This window comes from Adiantum capillus-veneris, chromosome 18 (assembly GCF_014529385.1).
Source record: "Adiantum capillus-veneris isolate H3 chromosome 18, ASM1452938v2, whole genome shotgun sequence".
In the NCBI taxonomy this organism is placed as follows: Eukaryota; Viridiplantae; Streptophyta; class Polypodiopsida; order Polypodiales; family Pteridaceae; genus Adiantum; species Adiantum capillus-veneris.
In genome coordinates, this window is record NC_140948.1 from 74,451,428 (window position 1) to 74,471,523 (window position 20,096).

A 20,096-nucleotide genomic window follows, 5' to 3' on the forward strand; every position below is an offset into this window, starting at 1 on the left:
CAAGAAGTTTTGGACAAATTCTCACAATATTTCCCACATTGGGACTTACCTCAACATCATGAGCTTCTATGAGGGAGGCGCCGCATACCTAGCTAGGTACGATTGGGCGTAGGGGACCGCCGGCCCGATCATACCTAGCTAGGTATGCGGTGCCTCGAGCAGAAGCTCATGATGTTATGCATTGAATGAAAAACACTAAGAAAGACTCCATTTTCCTACATGAGAAAATTTCTAAATCTTCTTGTGAATTCACCCTCGCTAGCTTTAATTAAGCTCTCATAATATTTTTGCTGCTCCCCGCTCGCTGTCGTGGATCATGGATTCAACAACCCTTGCTGCTATTGCCGCTGCGGCCTCTTGGACACCGGCAACCATGTGCTCTTTGCATGTGTTGGTGCACGTCCTACATGGCCTCATGCATGCAATCCATCTTGGCTTGATTCTCGCAGTCACAGCTGCAGGCTGTCGACCTGTAGAAAGGAAGCCTGCATCTTCAACCAACCGGTGATCTGTGCCAGCTACGAGGGATGCTGCTCCCGGATATTGCTGCTCCCACTACTAGTATTCAGCTTTGAGATGCTGCTCCTCTACGTCTACTCTAACAGCCTTTGCTGTTCCCTCTCTCCTCCATTGCACATTAGGGTCTCCTTGCCGCGCACGATGCTTCACATTACACTGTAGCCTCTCTTTCTCCCTCATGGCTTCCTCTCCTTGCCATGCTTCTTACCAATGGCCCATCAAGGTCATGTATGTTCCCTTTTCTTTCTCCAATATTCCTCTCCACATTGCCTGCAACCTCTAGAAAGCTCACCATTGATAGCTTTGTTTCGGCATGAGCTATACGGCCTGACGTTGCTCAAAGTAGCTTCTTTCGGCCAGTGCGGCCTTAGCAAAACGGTAACAACGCCCGCGAGACAACATCGAATCGGGGCGAGTGAGAGAGGTTGTAGCGACCGCGCTGACACTTTGAAGCCCATCAGGGGTGGCCTCAACTGAACGTCAACATCAAGAGGCACTGGTGAGTCGGTGACTGCTACCTGTAGAGTACTGAAGAGGCGCTGAGCAGCGCTGGTGCATGTTTGCATGACGCATACAGAGGCAAAAACCAACCGGCAGTAGTATTCGGGAAAAATCATTTTTCCAAACATACTAATTCCTTTCCTTGAAATTGCCAAGAGGAAATTACAGAAAATTAGTTTACTTTTCGGGTGTTTACACTATTTTTCTATATTTTGTGGCGGACTTTCTTCTTTTCCCCTTGCCCTCAACCGGCATTTTTTAAACTGAAAACGGCACAATATTAAGCTGAGACACTTTTCTCCTCAACATTCGCCGGTAGCCCTATTTTGTGCTCACTAAGCGGGGACAAATCCGCTCACAAATCTAGGGAAGAAGCGAGACTGCTTCAAATTTTGAAGTTGATTGAAATGGTCACACACGAGAGAGAGAGAGAGAGAGAGAGAGAGAGAGAGATGGATTGTCATCATCATCCCTCTCTCTCACATTTTGAAAAACATCATAATGTTTTAGTAGATTTGTGATGTTTTTTTTAATGGTTCTACACAAATTTGTGATATTTGTTGTGGCTTTAGACATTTTATTAGATGTTTTTTACAAAATAGCGAACAAAACCTGACTCGAGAGAATGATATAGAAAGAAATTGAGTTAGAGAGAGAGAGAGAGAGAGAGAGAGAGAGAGAGAGAGAGAGAGATTGCAATTGATAGAGAAAGAGATTGAGATAGATAGAGAGGGGGAGAGCGATTCATATATATAGAGAGAGAGAGAGGATAGAGATAGATATATATAAAGAGAGTGACATGGAGAGAGAGATAGACGTAGGTATAATAAAACAATATCATGTTTTTGAGAGAAAAGGACTCTATATCTCTCTATTTATAAATAGTAAAGATAGCTCGTGTGATCCGCCTACGGCGGGTCTCGCTCGCTCTTACCAAGGGTACAACAATATATAAGGCCTTTCATGGCGGCATCACCTCCAACGGTGCTTAGACATGCCAACATTATCTACATAAGCACTTACATTTAGAGAGACAGAGAGAGAGAGAGAGAGAGAGAGAGAGAGAGAGGACCATCAGTTGACTCTCGAGGTGGTGACAGCTGTATATTCTAGAGTAGGTTTGCAGGTGCCACCAGCGGGTAGCACTCCTGTACACTCTCTCTAAGAACCAATGGTTTGCTTGCATATTGAAGGCAAGGGTCAGGGTCACAAAGCTCTGGGGTGTTTTTAGCAAATGGAGAGAGAGAGAGAGAGAGAGAGAGAGAGAGAGAGAGAGAGAGAGAATCTCTCCAAATGCAATCACATGCAACAAATGTCCATAGTGGGTTGTGGATTGTATGACTCCTTTCACAGAGTAGCAAGCTATCGTATGCAGCAAGGATTTTTTGAGGAGTATCCATTCGATGCTATTTTGAACAGAGATCTACGTCAACAGGATGTTTTGGGGTGCCTATAGTGGGCTGCTTCATGAGCCGCCTGGACTCACAGTGAGCCAGCATTAGCTGTTGTGTTTTGAGAGACTGAGACAAACATCAGGTTTCTTTGAGGTGGAATGTTGACTCCTTGATGTATGATAGTTAAAGGATACATTAATAGAGCTAGAGAGCTCTTGAGTATATATTATGTTCATGTTATCAAACCCAGCGGTGGCTCAACAGATTGAGGTTTGGTATTCCTCATTCGACTCACACCTATTGCATCAGCTCATGAGTGTAGCTAGCTACTATTATAAAAAGGGGGAGGGATTCCCCCCCCCCCCCTTGACACGTGGCGGAATGACCTTAATCTGGTGACTGAACTCTATGCACGGACGACACAGTGACGAGCATTAAAGAGAGAGTGAGAAGCAGGGATTGAATTTGAATTTCTTGCACCCCATGTTCTCAGGCACTCCATGTTCTCCAGTTGGAGAACAACGTCATTGTGAGACGCAACAGGAATCTCTCTCTCTCTCTCTCTCTCTCTCTCTCTCTCTCTCTCTCTCTCTCTCTCTCTCTCTCTCTCTCTCTCTCTCTCTCTCTCGGGGGTGCTGGCAGCGCAAGGTTAATGTCTGCATGGGGTTCCCGTAGATGTTGACGTGTGGGAGGGTGCCGCTCCTAGCCTCGCATGATGAGCCGTACTAGCCATGCTGCCATGGTGCTCACTTCCTCCTCCTGTTGTTAGTGAAAAAATGCCATCATCTACGGGCAAGAGAGAAAGGCATCAAGCACATCTCTCTCTCTCTCTCTCTCTCTCTCTCTCTCTCTCTCTCTCTAAATATAAGGCTTATGTAGATAGTGAGCCAGCATTATTTGTTGTGTTTTGAGAGGCTAGGACAAACATTAGGTTTCTTTGAGGTGGAATGTTGATCCCTCGACATTAGGAGAAGTTGGACTCACTTTGGGCCCTGTAAGAAGTGCCACGTCGGCTTAGAGAGAGAAAATGAAAATGTTAAATTGTGCATTTTATGTGATACTTTTCTGCACAACAAAAAGCCAAAATGACATTCTTTGGTAGGTAGCCGTCGTCTTTATCATTCTTATCCTTCGTTCTCTTGTCAGGAATCCAACTAACCATATGACTAATGATTTGAATTGCCAACTTACAAGCGTTCCCTCCAGAAACATAAGCCACACAAACTCTATCAACTCTAAACTTGAGAATATGGCCCTCCCTCCCAAAACGTGAGATATTTCATGAGTTTCAAGTCTCTGTCTTTTTCTCTAGCAACTCTAGGAATGGAGAACGCTTCTTTTCCTGATGAAAACACTAATTTGAACTTGCAATCCTCGGCCCCTTCATCTTTAACACTTACCCAAAGAAATAACACACATCATCTTCATGTTGATGTATTGAAAGAGTACGCACCGTTGCAGAAACATAGGAGGGAGTCTTTCTTATCTCAACGGGAGAAAGAACTTAGAAGGAAAAACAAGGAAAATTATTTGGATTTGTGGACCGATGGGTCTATTTATCCAAAGGATCCTATGACAAATGAGCCACCTCCTTTTGCTAATATCACTAACCTCTTACATTTCACAGGTGATGCAAGGATGGGCTATTGGGATACACCAAACATTTGTAAATGAGAGGATTGAATGCGGAAAGGCAAAGAAACTTCCTGGCGATGGAGAACATGCAGCTGAAGAAACTTAATGAAGCATGCTCTCAAAAGATTTCATCAAACAGAGAGACAATCCAAGGCCTTGAGAAGAAGATCACAAGTTTGCAAGAGAAAGACACCGTGCTTGGTAGTCGGAAAAGAAAACGAGATCTGTGCAACATTGAGAACATGAAGGTTGGTAGTGGTGGCCTGAAAAAACGAATATGAGCTTTAAGGTAACTCGAACTTTGTTTCTTCAATGTGCTTCACTAAGAAATGGATACACTTTCCTATACATGATCATAACGCATGGTGCTTTTTTGGCAGGTCTTTACTGCATCCAAACTCGAACAGTGCAGGCTTCAATGTCGGAGTGCATTACAGCCGTCTAGTTCCAAAAGAAGTAGTTGAAGAGATGATAACTCAGAAAAAATTTTGTAAGTTGAAAGGGAGGTTCCTTACCTCCTTCATGAACGAGAATCAGCTGGAACCAATGGAAGTGCAAGCAATACTTGATGAGAGTGGCATCTCGCAGATGGGATACAGGGCACTCTTCAAAGCATTAGCTAAAAAGTCTCAAAATAAACTACAGAGAGGATCATTGCTACCAAAGCCATCACATGTAAAGGCTGCTCGCCGGCACGTAAACGATGAGGTGTTTGAGAAACTTGGGTCACCATTCCATATTGAAGCAACGTTCTTAGGCAAGGGCGGCAGAGAGGTACAGTTTAACAAGCACAACAACCTCTTCGTTGATCTTGAATCATTGCAAAGGTATGCAGTTCACTTCTTTGACATCAGTCGAGAGGAGTGCGGTGGGGTTCTCAAGTTTGTTTTGAAGCTCGACGAGTGCGAGGTCCTGAAGAATAAGAAGCTGGAGAGAGTCACCATTACCCTCATGAACAGAGCGCTAGATCCATCAATAACAAAAGAAGATCCGCGATACTTCAGCGTGTAATCCGAAAACAACATTCTAACTCTAGGATCATTTTAGGTATACTTCGTTCACTCTATGATAACAAAAATATTGATTATTTGGTTGTTGATTTTGTGTTTTCGTTTTTCACTGCAAGTTGATAAGGAAATTTTTGAAATCCTCGATTGGGTTTTTAGTCAAACCCAAATTCCTTCTATCATCAGTGGTTCCAACTTAAAGACTACATACGAATTCCTTCTTTCAGTGGTTCCAGCTTAAAGAAATGGAGCCGTTCTTTCAGTGGAAGGATTTGGTGACTACATAGTGGAATGGCACATGATAGGTGACTTAAAGACTCCTAAGTGTATGTACAACATAACACACGAAGCAGCTGTGGAAAATCCATACTTATATTGCATGGCCGATGCACAATCTCTTGAGAGTGTACAATGGAATAGAGCTCCCAACAGACATCTTCAAAAGTCGGTACAAGGTACCGAGGAAAGCATCGATAGGCGGAGTGAAGGCAAGAAGGTTTCTTGGGTTTAGCCTCAAAGATTCAAATAGAGAAGAAAGGAGAAACCTGTTCAATAAATGGAAACAGTTACATAAAGTGGTTAAAGACAATGTTGGTGATGGGGCAATCCAGAATCACAAGGCAAACGTGTGGAAATCACTAGATAAAATTTTCCACTACGTTGAGCTACATTCTTGGGACCAAAGTAAGCTCACATCAGTTCAAGCAGCCTTGCTAGATTGGAAAAAGTCTTACCTTAGAGGGTGGGGTGGGCAACATATCACACATTACATGGTGGGTTGGCATTCTACGTATACAAACAAAATTTTAAATTGTACTCTACTGACCTTTTTTTAAATTTCAATGTAGCACATACTGTTTACCCATGGTCCATATTTTTCCAAGACATACGGCTCACTATTAATATGGTCCACATAAGGCATGGAAAAAACCCACTACATGGCAAGAACGGGTTATTTTAAGCACACTAGACATGGGGGAGGAGAAGATAAGGCCAATAGCCTATTAGAGTTACACCAATGGACTTATAGATGACTAATTCATAGAGCAAGGCAGAAGGAACTTCTTAAGACTTCAAAAATTACACGGTCTTTACAACACATCCGTAAAGAGAAGAAACAGATGGCTTGGGGAGCTTCAAATGCGGCAGAGCGCCATGCGAGGTGACGACGGTCACGAGTCAGGAGCGGGAGAAGATGGACCTGAGCCCGTCGTTTTTATCCTCTTCAATGCACCTCCTTCTTCCTCACTTTGTACCTCTTCGATGTGCAAGATCTGTAGACGAGCTCGTTTCTCTGTTGATGGCAGCATCCCCAGGGGCATCAGGCGTCTTCTTTCCCTCAAAAACAACCACTTTTTGTATGGATCTAAGGTTTCCAGGTCTTCAACCCCTACAGCCAAAGCCTGAGCTGTGTAGGACATGAAATAAGGGTCTCTGAGTGCTTGGCATGCATACCCAATGCCAAATACTCTAGAGCAAATTGTTTCTCAATCAGAATTAGTCTTTCTGCGTTTAGTGGGAGGGGGTGCCCACCACACAATCTTGTAATAACTTTCATCGCAAACAGTGGGAACTTTGCATTGTCATCGGAGTATTCCTTGTGGTATATTATGATCTACATAAAAATTGTAAAGAATTTATGGGCCGTAAGTGAGATGAGTACAATTGCCAAGTACTTGAATTGTTTCTACAAACCTTTTTGTGGTTGAAACGCCCAATGTAGTGAGACAATGCCGCATCCTTGCCTTGGACTCCAGTGACAAGCCCTTGCCGTGAGCCTCCCGCTCTTCTAAGGAAACTATCGTCATACACTAGCACCTGTCAACAAAAAAAATGATCATGATATTTTATCACTGGGCCATCTCCAATACCATCTGAATGCACGACAAAAGTTACCATCTGATTCTCGTCCATTTCCAGCATCGACCTCTTCCACAAGTGAATAGACTGACTATTCATTACATGATCTCTGGGTGCCACGGGCCTACCCATGTATTCCAAGCTGAGTTGTTTTGTTGTCGATTCAAACTGCTCACCTGTTGGAAAATTAGCCTCTCCGGACTTCGCTTCATTGAATGTATCTTTGATTAGTTGTCACCCTGAAGTGAATTGTGAGTCGCGGACAGCTGTGTCAGCAATAAGATGTTGGTCCACTCCATCATCATCCACAAACCCCATATCTGCCTCACAAAAATTTGCAATTGCAGCTAGGCAGTGGTCCTCCTGTATATTGAGCTCATGCATGATATCTGTGAGCAGAACATAGTGGGTGTCGCCCGCCATAGCAAAGCTGGGAGCACAATTCAGAGGCAAAGTCACTTCCTTACTTGGACTTTCTTGCTTGCACCCTATTGCTGCATCCACAAGAGAAGCAAGAGTTAAGCCCGCATCACATGTTTCCTTTAGTACCTCTACCCGCTCTTCTTCTGGGTCGAACTGCACCTCCACATCCTCTACCTCTTCCTCCGGCGCCAATGGACAACTACCGAAAGTGGGATGTCTCTGACTCACCATCCGTCTGCAAGTATAAGTAACAGACAAACCCGTGGTAGAATTCCACTAAGTGACACTTTTTGAAGTGCTTCATACACCTGTCTTGTACAAATAGTGCAATGGAGGGACACTTTTCTAGACAAAGATTCAGTCTCCTTAAAGAACTCTTGTCAGGGTCAAGGTCGGCTGGGTGCACATATCTCATGCCATCAACTGTCATGGACTTGTCACAAGTGACTGCCTCATACTGTTGCAAATGGGTTTGTAGGTACTCAAATGAGCAATCCATAATCCTCTGTATAGACATTAAACATTCTTGATAGTTCTGGTGCACGATAATGAGCACGAGCGTTGTATAAGAACGTGAATAATTTTTATTCACGTGTATCCTCGCTCACAACGTCTGTCTCCAGGACTATGATCCCCATGACTGAAATAAAAAGCAAGCCAAAACTATTTGGTGTCATAACGAAGCGAATATTGAGCCTCAAGTACCCCTCAATGTCTCTATTCGCTTGGTTTTGTCCCGTGCGCTAATGTCATAAGAGGTGACATCACTTGAGTCAGAACCAAGCGAGTAGGGCCCCCAAGAATCTCCGAAGGGCCCTATTCTCTTGGTTCTGTCCCGTGCACTAATGTCATAAACGGTTACGTCACTTGAGTCAGAACCAAGCGAATAGGGCCCCAAGAATCTCCAAAGGGCCCTATTCGCTTGGTTCTGTCCCATGCGCTAATGTCATAAAAGGTGACGTCACTTGAGTCAAAACCAAGCGAATAGGGGCCCAAGAATCTCCGAAGGACCCTATTTGCTTGGTTTTGTCCCGTGCGCTAATGTCATAAAAGGTGACGTCACTTGAGTCAGAACCAAGCGAATAGGGGCCCAAGAATCTCCGAAGGGCCCTATTCGCTTAGTTGTGTCCTGTGCGCTAATTTCATAAAAGGTGACGTCACTTGAGTCAAAACCAAGCGAATAGGGGCCCAAGAATCTTCGAAGGTCCCTATTTGCTTGGTTCTGACCCAAGCATTCGGAACAAGTGGATAAGAACAGAGCATTTAATGTTATCAGTGATAGATATATAGGCCTACTCACTCACTATGCCCAAACTCAGGCACGGTCACATAAGGAGTAATTATTTCAACCATGCGGTTTGAGACTTTTAATCTTGCCCTAATGCAGTGGCTTCGGTGTGCACACAGTTAACAGCACACAGGAAGGGGAGAGAAGCAGGAAGAAAGAACCTGTCTCTGCAATATCCAATGGTGCCGAGTTGGATGGTGATGTCGTAGGCCACCGAGAGCAAGAACCAGAAGGTGGAGATGGTGATGGCGACGCAGCAGCAAAGGACTCGACCCAGTGGAGGTCGCTCAATGCAGGATCACGAGAGGTGGCCAAGGGGAAGAGCGCAGACAAGGCAAAGGCAACGGCGATCTGTTTGCTCTACTTGGACATGGAGATGGCAACTGCAAGGGCGATCGGCGTCTAACTCTCAACGCAGGATCACGAGAGGTGGCCAAGGGAAAGAGCGCAGAAAAGGCAAAGGCGATGGCGATCTGTTTGTTCTACTTGGAGATGGAGATGGCGACTGCAAGGGCGATCGGTGTCTAACTCTAAACGCAAGATCACGAGAGCTGGCCAAGGGGAAGAGCGCAGAAAAGGCAAAGGCAACGGCGATCTGTTTGTTCCACTTGGAGATGGAGATGGCAACTGCAAGGGCGATTGGCGTCTGTTTGACCCTAAATGGTCACTCAAAAAGGCACGTGGGCTGCGCTCACAAGGACAACCAGTAATAAATGGTCTTAGATTTCCATGCAATACGATTTACCAAACACAATCTCGCGCATAAGTGAAGTTGTCACCCTCGCGGAGGTAAGCATTCTAAGTTTAGAGGCAGTACCCCCGCCAAACATTTCAACTATTCTGCCTCTTTTCGCGTCCTCTACTGCCCATCATTTTAATTAACTCTACCCCATCGACTCTACGCGGTAAGAAAACCATTCCAACTCTTTTTGCGCATCACCTCTTACTCTCGCGCATCCTTCTCTTACTCCTGTTTTGCAGTGCTTTAGTGACGCAGAACTCTACACACAGTGAAGAGGTATGCTACTTACTACCCTTTTGTGCACTTGTATTTTGTGTAGTCAGTATCAAGCGAATAAGGGAAGTTAAACCCTGTTTGCTGCACCTATTCGCTTGGTACAGACCATCGTCTTTACCATAGGATGTTTGCTTTTACACTTTTCCTTGGTCAGTACCAAGCGAATAAGGGAAGGCCACTTTTTTCGATGCCCTTGTTCACTTGGTACTGACCTCGGAAAATATAAGTGATGTCTGCTAGTACAGAGGTCAATACTAAGAAAATAAGGAGAAGGTAAACCCTGTTTGTTGCGGGTTTAGGGTTTTTTTTACCAAATACGCGTTTTGAATTTATAAGGGAGAAGCAAAATACAACTTAACACCCATGTTGGGGGTTTTGAGTTAGAAAACACTAGGGACAGGTGCAAAGGCCAAGTTTCAGACTTTACAAAGAGTGTCCTACTAATTTTCGGGGGTTTAGGGTTCGCAATAACCATGTAGTCCTTTTCCTTCACAGCCAGACTATCTCTTCCTGAAGCCTGTTGGCAAAGTTAATGGCTTCCCCATATTTGCTAGCTAGCTCAAGCACTTCATCCTTCATCTCCTTTAGCCAATTATAGATAGCCTCTACAGAGCCATTCTCAGTGAGCAATCACTGCAGGTCTTCAGGTCTTGTTGCTTCTAGAGAGTCTTTGAGGATTGAGACTCTGTGACTGACGATCAACAATTGTTCCAGCTTCAGGCTAGCATCCTCCACAGAGCATTTAGTAAATAAGCTCTTCAAACTAGGAGCTTGGAAATTGGGAGCAGAAAGGAAAGAATTACCAGCGGCTTACCTGGAGAATTGACTCTCGTGTTGACAGCAGCCACTCCCGGGCTGTGTCGGTCGAGAACATTAAGGGTAACATCGGGGGAGGGCCAAGGGGGGACCTCCTTAGGAGGGCCCGAATGCGGTCCTGCTGACGCTACGGGAGTATACCTTGGAAAGGCATCACCACTATCCTAAGCTTCTTGTAGTTGTTCTGCAAAACCCTGAGGGAGGTTCTAAAAAAACTGTTGGTTAAATATACTAGATGGACATGCCCGAAAAGCAGAGCCTAGGTTCTGGCTGATGAGTGGTCTGTGAGGAGTGGTACCGCCATGCGGTTTCATGAGAGGTAGACGTGGGAGGGAGAAGCAATGGTACCACCCTCCCTAGATTAGGGGAGGTGATGGGAGGGAACGACATGACAGCTAGGACCGCATGGACTTAAACATCTCCTTCACATTGGTATTTTGTTGCAGGGGATGCAAACCTGTTCGCTTGCTATTATACTTTTCTAAGGTCACTACCAAGCAAATAAAGGAAGGAAAAATCTTTACTATGCACTTGTTCACTTGGTACTGACCTCAGAAAATATAAGTGATGTCTGTTATTACTATTTTCTGAGGTCACTACCCAGCAAATAAGGGAAGGCAAACTCTTTTCGATGCACCTGTTTGTTTGGTACTGACCTCAGAAAATATAAGTGACGTCTGCTATTACTATTTTTTGAGGTCACTACTGAGCGAATAAGGGAAGGTAAATTCTTTCCGATGCACCTACTCGCTTGGTACTGACCTCAGAAAATATAAGTGATGTCTGCTATTACTATTTTCTGAGGTCACTACCGAGAAAATAAGGGAAGGCAAACTCTTTGCGATGCACCTGCTCGCTTGGTACTGACCGCAAAAAATATAAGTAATGTATGCTATTACTATTTTTTGAGGTCACTACCAAGCGAATAAGGGAAGGCAAATTCTTTCCGACACACCTGTTCGCTTGGTACTGAGCTTTTCTGAAATCCGAAGTCCCTTGTGCTGACAAATGAATTGTCTTTTTGTGTTATGTTATTTGTAGAGATGCCTCATGTAAAGGCCACGGCTAGGAGGGCAACAGGTGAATCTTTGAATGCTCAAGCAAGAAGACGCCGATATGAGGCGCACAGAGGTGTACTGCAAGAGCTGCGCAGGATAGAACAACACGTTCAACCTGCTATTCCTTGTCTCCCTTTCTAGAGAGTAGTGCGGGAGATTTGCGAGCAGTGGAGAGTCGGCATGCGATGGGCCAGCAGTGCACTAGTCTGTCTTCAAGAAATTACAAAAGACTACCTCGTTGAATTCTTCAGCGATGGATATATCCTAGCTGCCCATGCACACCGCATTACTACCATGCCGCGGGATTTTGATACCCTTCGGAGACTACATTTCTGCTACGATGGACTGCTTCAGCCAGTGCCTATCTGGGATAGTAGAACCATGGATATTCTCAACATCCCCCCTCTCCATCCTCGTGCACGATAGACATAGCCGTCTAGGGATGAAACAAATAGCAGAAGGACCCGATCAACGGGTCGAGAGAAACGACACAAATGGGCAGGCTGAGATAACCGCAGAGGGGCATGAGCAAGCCAGAGTGGACCCCAGGGTAGTCATGGAAGAAATAGAAACAGCTATCGAGGAGCCAGCTAGACACCAAAATGAGCAAGTCATGGAGGATTCGCAGCCAGTAAGGGCTGATCAGGGGCAAGAGCAGGTAGGGTGGACCCTGAGGCATTTATGGAGGAACCAATATTGAAGGAAAATGATTCGGATCCTGTACCTGTTAGGGAGGACCCTACGACTGTTAGGAAAGAGCTTGAGGTAGCTACGAAGCCACCTCAAGAAAGGCAAGGGCAAGGCTCTGCACCACAAGGGCCATCCAACATATCAGATGAGTCAATTATTTTAGAGAAATTCAACAAAGAGAATGAAGAGGAGTTGAGAGTTCTGTTCAGCGTAGCGCCTCTACATGCACAAATACTACTGCCTGGAAGGTCAACAAAGAGAATGAAGAGGAGTTGAGAGTTCTGTTCAGCGCAGCGCCTCTGCATGCACAAATATTGTTGCCTGGAAGGTCAAAGGAGGCCTGCATTTTTAACCTTGATCAACAAGACTTCCTGTGCATGCGTAGTTTCACCAACTCCAACGCAACGAATGAGGTCGCCAACTTGCTTTGTGGTAATTCTCATGCTCTTTAAAAGTCACGTTTGGTTCATTAAATGGGTCTCTACCAAGACACGAGTCAATACCAAGCAAGACAGTGGCTTATGGAATTGGATAGTGGTAGTACTCGCTTGGTATTGACCCATGTCTTCGCGGCAGTCGTCAAGTTTTTCTTTATAAGTCACGATTGATTCATTAAATGGCTCACTACCGTTAAGACATGGGTCAATACCAAGTGAGTCAGGGGCGGATGGAATTCGATAGCTGCCCCACTCGCTCGGTATTGACTCATGGGTTTGTGGCAGTGAGACAGCCCGCTGAAATACCTCAAGTCTAATCTCTGCAATTGATTCATGTTAGCCACGCTGTCTCGCTTCTGTCCCCTGAGGTTCAAGACATAGTATACGTAATAGATTCGCTGATATCGCCTTATCTGCAGAACAACTCAGTTTCCTTTTTGAGTCTGATGAACTGGTTAGCAGAGTCAACTTTGATCTAGTGCGCTTTCTGGTCACTGCATACAATCAATCGTGAGTTTTTTCTTGCCTTTAAAAACCATGTTTCATTTAGAATCTTTCTCCTCATCTTTGATGGTGTCTTTGTAGTGATCATTGGAGTTTGATTCTATTTGACATGGAAGCTAAGATTGTTTACTACGCAAACTCCGGGCAAAGCAGGGTATTTCACGGTCATGTAAAAACGTAAGGCCCATTTGGGTACATTTGGAAGTAGTGTCTCTTTGTAATGTGTTGCTGACTCAAGTGGTTATGTATGTAGTGCCGCGAAAAATCTTGTATGCTGTGTAGAGCATGTTTTGTTAGAACATGATCTAGGAAATACCGTCCGAGATGAATGGGTAACCGTGCCCACACAGACTCATGACTATAGATGTGGCTGGCAAACCTGTTTGAATGCCCTGTTGCTCCTCAGTCAAATTATGGATGTACCGAATGTAAGTAATCCTGTTGTTTCATTGTTTGCTGCAACGTTTGTATGAAGCAACAAATATCTGTATCACGCTTCTACAGGAACTTCAATTACATAACTACACCCCCAACGATGTGCGACATTTTTCTATAATGGCCATCCAGCATATTATAATCTCGATAAACAGACACACAAGAGAGGAAGCGGCGAGAGCTGAGGAGTTCATAGAGGCTCGCATTAACGAAATGACGCAATGCCACAATCAGACTCAAGAAGAAGTTTGAAATATGCAAGAAGCAATAAATCAATATTATGCGAATGCCATAGAAGTAGAGGAATGGGCTACACGTCAACGGCAAGAGCAAGAACAGAGGGAAGCTTCACAGGTGCAAGAAGCATGGGAAGCCATGGAAGAGGCCCATGATTTCGAGCGACACAAAAGGATGCCCAAGACCAGCATCCACAGAGACAGAAGTAGCAGCAATCGGAGCAGAGGGCAGGGGAGCAACCGGAGCAGAGGGCAAGGGATGAGTGGTAGCAACCGGGGGAGAGGACAGGGGACGAGTGGCACAAACCGGGGGAGAGGAAAGTAGCATGGAAAGGGAGCAATTTACTAGTATAAATCTTGACAGAAACAACACAATATGTAAAGTTTTGAGACAATGAAAATGTACATTTTTTAAACATTGTTTGAACGCCACAGAATGTCACTGCATTAGTCATTTTGAAGAATACATCATGGTTTGCATGGCATCAAAGATCTTTGCGTGCACAAGGTATGTGACCTAGCTTACGGTGGAAGCAATTAAGTGAAGTGTATTTGTTAGTGACTCCTTGCACAGTGTTGTTTTCTCCTTGCGTCTTGGAATCTAAAAAGAAGAAAAAGTTAGATTCTGTCTTAATGTATTAAAGACAATCAAAATTCATCAATTTAGTAAGCACCTTTCTATTGTTGAGACTGAATGCATACAATTCCCGCAAAAGTGGAAGCTCTTCACATGTAAGATCTACCCTGAGTTGTGCAAGAGTTGTGCTTGACATTGTCTCCATCACAGTAAGTAGGCTATCTCGAAAGTAGAGCTCCATTGATAAAGGTTTGTTCTTGAGGCTATTCTCTGTATCTTGGTCAAGTGGAATAAGCTACCCACTAAGAAGATGATATCTAATATAGTAAAACGACACTAAGAAATTTTGACAGTTTATAATAAACTTGCAAATTATGGACTTCTTTTGCAAAATACAGATTTTGTTCTGTGATTGTTTCCTATCTCAATTATCATCTAAAAAGTCAAAACAGCTCTCAGACTTGCAAATGAACATTGTTGCAGTAGTTCTTGTTTTCTCATCAAAGAAAAAATCTACAAATACTTCAAGAGGCATAAATAGTGCGAGCCGAACTATTTTTGTGGCAATTGAATACTTGAGGGACTTTTGTATATCCTGAAACAACTTATTCCTAAAGCTTTCACTAGTTTGTGAAGCTGGCAAGGACCAATCCTTGCTGTCAAAGGATGGAAGTGACAAAGGAGCTACACGGCCCCAACCAATGGAAGTTCTCGGTTCCACATATGACATATCATAAAAGAAAATTCCATTATCTGCAAGTTCCTTGTGTTGTCTTCCTCGGTACATTTGCTCACCAATAAATGCATGGAAAGCATCAAAAATCCCAACTATGCTCTCAATTGTTGCCAATCTGTCCTATTCGATGGATAAATATCTGAAACATACCAAAGATGATATCCACCACTTAACCTTCGAATATAATCATGCACTAAGCGAGATGCTCAAAATAACCTATGGTTGGGTCGATGCCTTGGAAAACTTGGAGGAGATGTTTGCAACCTTAATCTACATGCTGGAAAGCATGTTGTATGAGGACCTCTTTCACCCGCTTGCTTTGTGCACACACTTTAAACTCTTTAACTTGTCCCTTGAAAGCCTCCATGAAATCATTGCGTTGCCTCCTCTTCCTCCTCCTAGTTTGCAATAGAACCCAACTTCCAATAGTTATTCGAGATGGTATCCATGCTTGATCATCTATAGTATAACTATTAAAAATGCTAACAAAGTCAATGGTAGTGCTAGGCCTTCGAGAAGTAGTCATGGTGTGAAATAGAATACATAGAAAGGTTAGCGCAAATATGAAAAAGAGAAGAAGTTTTGAGAGGAAAGTAGAGCTACTCAAAGTCATATTTGGGTGGGAACAAAGATACTAGATAGAGTCTTCAATGAAATTTCTGAAATTCCTCGATACAGAGTTAGCACGACTTACGGCATTTATGCCTTGAAAGTGTGAAATTGTGCAATTTGATGAACAAAAATAATATTTCCTCCCTTTTTTTAAAAGAGCTTGACTCCAAAATGTCGATTTTCAACGTAACGTTAGCCTCTTCCTCATTGGTCGAGCGCCACTCTCTCTCTAGAACTAAAAGGCCCAAAAGTGAGTCCAACTTTCTCCTAATGTGTATAATAGCTGCAGGATACATTAATAGAGATAGAGAGCTCATATTGTTTTCATGTTATCAAACCTAGCGGTGGCTCAACAAATTGAGGTTTGGTATTCCTCATTCGACTCACATCCATTGCGTCAACTCATGGAGCTAGCTACTATAGTCCCGACTACAAATCAAATAGATAGATAGGGAGAAAAACCTCTCTCTCTCTCTCTCTCTCTCTCTCTCTCTCTCTCTCTCTCTCTCTCTCTCTCTCTAAATGTAGGGCTTTATGTAGATAGTGTCGGCATGCATAAGCGTCATTGGAGGTGGTGCTGCTACAAAAGGCCTTACCATTGTACTCTTGGTAAGAGAGAGAGAGAGAGAGAGAGAGAGAGAACACCTACCAACCTATCCTAGATATAAATATAAATATATATATGTTTATATATATAGATGTATGTGTGTGTGTGTGTGTGTATATATATATATATATATATAGAGAGAGAGAGAGAGAGAGAGAGAGAGTGGGTGGGTGGCATATTGTACTTTAGAGAGAGAAGACATTTTGAGGTAGGTGATAGCGAGACGGGGAGAGAGAGAGAGAGAGAGAGAGAGAGAGAGAGAGAGAGAGAGAGAGAATCCACAAAGCACTTTTGGAGACAGTGCCGCCGCCGAAAGCGGCGCCGTTGTACTATTCATTTGAAGAACGAGTGCATATGCAGTATTCAAATTGTGATTTTCACATCAAATCGTGATATCGTTTTTCCTTTGAGAAGAAATTTAAATCAAAAAATCAGATTGTGATTTTTACATCAAGTGTCCTTTTTGTTTTCTTTTATTACAAATACCTTATTAGAGGCAGACCTTATGATTTATCACTTATGTTTCTTTGTTGCAAAACTCACAATGGTGAGTAGATTATATTATCTTAACCAATAAATTACAAATTATAGCCATGCTCGTGTCGAGCCATGACATCTTCTAAGGATCCTGGATACATCGGGGCTGATAGGGGAGCCACCCCACCACAATGCCCGAGCCGATACCTTTATCCATGTGAGTCCTTCCTTGCGGCACTCATAGCCATGCTCCATTAATCCGAGTTGATCTATTTTCCAATGGTGAGAATTTCTCCTCTGCATTCTTGGATTATCTCAAAGAACTTAGTGGTTTCCATTGTGTTTTCAAAGATCCGAGAGTTCTTTGCCTTCCAAATATGTTTGAAATAACAAAATCTCACAATTTGCATTGTAACGAGCATTACTTCACTCTTGAACACCTTTCCTTCCAGAAATAGATCATTCTTGAAGAGTTCTATTTTCCAAGTCTTTTGGACCCATTTGCAAATCTTCCCTACTAGACCATAGATCGTCGGGCATTCCTTGAAAAGGTGAGGGAGGTCTTCACTAGCGGTTATACATTGCGAGCATTTATCAGGACTAATTCCCCTAGCGAGGATCTTCACCCCAGTCGGCATGGCTCCCCATAAAACCTTCCATAAGAAAACCTTCATCCCCTATGGCCATTGTTGCCACCAGATCTTCTTCACAATTGTCTCCCATATTGACTTCCCGGCCAGTGCTTTCCCCATTGCTTGTTAAGCGGGGAGAACCAATCCTTCAAGGCTATGAGGGTGAGGTATACGTCCTTGGTTTGCGGTTTTAGAAAGTGCTTTCTCTTAGTCCACTGCCATGCTTTCCATTCGACCCTGGATTCACGGTTTGGCAGACACCATTTGTCATAAAATATAATATCTAACTATACCAAATGATTTTCTCTTATTAAACTGATCATTTAATGTGGGAGAATAAACAGGAACAAGAGTTAGAATAGATACATGTGCTTCTAGACCTATCTCAATATGGGACCAAAAGGAGAGATGGTTGCATCTCAATAGGGGTCCAAAAGGAGATGGTCTATCAAAGAGCAATGTGCAATAAGTGCTTCTAGACTTACCTCAATAGGGGACCAAGAGAATCAGGGACTTCATTAACGTAATCACGATCGAGTGATTACGTCAATAACTCTAGTATTTACACAAAAAAATCATGTGATCACGTTCATTGTTAACATGACTTTGATTTTGACCTGCAAAAACCTATAGAGCCGGTTAGCCCTCCGGGGTTTCCATTTTTCCTTGCGGGGCCCGTCGGGCTTTTTTATTTTCTCGACGGGCTCGTCGGGTATATGCAATAGCTCGGCGGGAGTAATTATATATAGTAAATAGTGTGCTAACCCCGGTATTTTAGCTAGGCAAATCCTTGAGGAGTGTATCCGAGTGCCGGGTATAGTCATCTCCTTGTGAATTGACCTAAGGTTACAGAGTGACAGGTCCTTTTTTTGGGCCGATGTGATTCTTAATTCGGTAAGCACTTCTAAAAATTTTAATTCGTTTACCGACATGAAGGTACATAAAGGTTTTAGAAGATGGGCATATGTAAATGACGAGTCGATAGTCAAGGGTCGGATGTCCTATACTAGTGTATTGGGCATATAAAGATCCTTGAAGTCTTGCATTTGAGTTGATATACACTTGATTGAGTTAATATAAGAGCTATAATCCTTGATTGAGTTAAAATAGCTTTTATATATTGAATTGGTTGCATGGGTGGTCTACAATCCTTCACTGGGTACAAGTAGTCCTCAATTAAGTGATTATATTGAAGATTTATTTGCATTAGTTCATGCATTGGTTTATACAGAGAGCGCATTATGTATTACGATAGATTATTAGTGCATGAAATGACCAATCATATATTTTATTGCTTTCGTTTTGTTTTTTTGTAGCAAATGAAATAGATGTGTCTTATTGTTTGCAAATCAAAGTGGACATATAAATAATCATTATAATAATGATTGTGCATAGAGATTCATAGCATTGTTATAGTTATTATGCCATGCATAGACAACATTGCAATGTGTATGGTTGCTCACAATATACATGATTGAGTCCACCTTTCTCTGTTTTTCGATCTTCTTCCTCTAACACCGTTTAGACGAGGCAGCGGTAGACCTGCAGAAATCCTTTCTCCCTCCAGCCTAAGATTACCCTTGTTTACAACTAAAATAGTCATTGTCAATTGATTAACATAATTGAGCATATTCTCTAATCTAAAGAGAGAAAGAGGAGGGAGAGAGAGGTGAATGGATTACACGATCAAAAAACTTCATAACTGTAAAATGTTTATGAATCATCTTCCAAAAGATCTCTACATGGAGCATCATCCAATTCTAAGCCCATGGCTCCTAAATCAATAAAAAGAGAAACGGAATTTTCGTTTGTGGATGCATTACCAGCTTCATTATCTTCGAGTTCATCATCTTTTATCTCATCATCTTCATCATCATCACAATCATCCTCGCTAAGACTTGCTGCCGCCGGACTTGATTCATCAACCTCCCTCTCCTATGTTTCCACCTCATCCAAAGTCGGAGGTGGAAGAGGGTCGAAGATAGTCTCCACTTCATTAGTGAAAAAAATGGTTCTCCCCCGAGGTGTTACGGAAATTACGAACCAAAGTTTTGATTGGCGGATTGTTGGGATATAGATGACCTATAAAATAGAAGCTCAAAGTGAGTAACATTGGTATAACTAACAATACAACAAGTAAATAAGAATAAAAAAGGTACATGTCACTCACCTACTCACAATTGCATGGTAACACTAAATTGTCATACCTCCCTGTGTGATGCACACTAGAGTCCACCATGTAGAGGCCATTCTCATGTCGTCTAAACACATTTGCAAACCACTTGCACTCGAAGATGAATCTATGAAAGGTTCTAAAATTAACCTTTAGTATCCTTTCAATAGTTCCGCAGTACCTAGCTTCATCACTGTCTGTGTCAAAGTTGCCCATGATGGCATAATCCATGGTGGTTCTACGCTTGTCAATGTGGCGCGTACGAAAGTGACGAACCTTTGACCACATAGAGTTAAAGGAAAGGCACTACAAAATAGAAAAATATATTAATTTATCAAATACATATTAAAGATAATTTCAACAAATAGCGAGACAATATGGTTTAGGTATATGAGTACTCTACCTTTGTTACGCAACCTCGTGCATACTCCCATTCTTTGTTGGTGATGTCTTCTGTGCAC

At 43.0% G+C, this 20,096-nt stretch overlaps 1 long non-coding RNA gene across 1 annotated transcript; it reads left to right on the forward strand.

Moving 5' to 3' along the window:
* Positions 1-472: 472 nt before the first annotated feature.
* LOC147435880 (uncharacterized) lies at positions 473-5,099 on the forward strand. The gene is made up of 3 exons (XR_015185051.1): positions 473-1,018; positions 4,042-4,338; positions 4,430-5,099. It is a non-coding gene; the product is annotated as an uncharacterized LOC147435880 (long non-coding RNA).
* The last annotated feature ends 14,997 nt before the right edge of the window (positions 5,100-20,096 follow it).